Below are 1,012 nucleotides of genomic sequence, written 5' to 3'. Positions count from 1 at the left end.
TTGTACCAGCCCCCAATAAAATGATTTTTTTTAATGGGAGGGTAAATGCCAGAGGTTCTCATCTTTACCTGCTGATTTCTGGGGTTTAGGTTAAGCAGCACCTTTCCTTTCACTTTCATTTTTAAAGAACATTTCTGTTTGAGTCATTCCTGAGTGAGATCACAAAGGGCTCTCTCTCCGTATGGCTCTAACTCTCCGGGGAGTTGCTATTCTCTAGAGCAGTGGTTCTCAACCTTCCTCATGCCGTGACCCTTTCATACAGTTCCTCATGTTGTGGTGGCCCCCCAACCATAAAATGACTTGCGTTGCTACTTCATCACTGTCATTTTGCTACTGTTATGAATCGGGCGAACCCTGTGAAAGGGCCATTCGACCCCCAAAGGGGTCTCGACCCACAGGTTGAGTACCTCTAAGTCCTCTGGTAGTTTCAGCGCAGAGAGGAAGAGGTGTGAAGGGAATTTCCTTCTGCAAATCCGTACCCGTGTCACGCGTTTAAAATATTGTGTGGACAGCTTGGTGTGTGGTCCATCCATGTGCCTCTCTGATGCTTTCTCCATTCTTCGATGAACCTTAGGGCCTATTTGTCAATTTTTAGGGAGTCTCTCTCAGAGGGGACAAAGAGGGGGGAAAGAGAAAGCTCCACTGGGACAATGCGAACGACAACTTTGAAACTACTTCACGCTGCCGCTTGTTTGGAGAATCTGTAGATGATGGTTCATAAAATGCCAACTTCTTAAGAATAGCTGCGATTTTTCTTTAACAGCTGGTCAGTATTTGGCCTATATTATCAACGTGTTTGTTTTGTGAGTGTGTGTTTCAAGTTTATAATGGGCTACGATTTTCTCAAAATCCCAGTTGCATGTGTTGCGGCGCTGGAACAAGAGCTAGAGGGTGGCCTGGTGCATGGAGAGCTGTGAGGGTGTCTAGATCGAGATCCAGACCCTGCGGTGCCAGCGCTTTTTCCAGAACAGGGCCTTGGGGCTGAGACAGGAAGGGCCTTACGCCAGTGATG

General features: G+C 47.1%; 1 protein-coding gene across 1 annotated transcript in view; it reads left to right on the top strand.

The window, feature by feature from the left end:
• The window catches only part of OPTN (optineurin), a 98,256-nt gene that overhangs the window by 15,562 nt on the left and 81,682 nt on the right, over positions 1-1,012 (top strand). The window lies entirely within an intron of this gene.

The sequence above is a fragment of the Echinops telfairi genome, unplaced genomic scaffold (genome assembly GCF_000313985.2).
Source record: "Echinops telfairi isolate 266 unplaced genomic scaffold, ASM31398v2 ScPeMD7_7473;HRSCAF=8511, whole genome shotgun sequence".
Lineage (NCBI taxonomy): Eukaryota > Metazoa > Chordata > Mammalia > Afrosoricida > Tenrecidae > Echinops > Echinops telfairi.
Note: the sequence above shows the minus strand (reverse complement) of the source record. Positions and strands in the feature narration are given on the sequence as shown.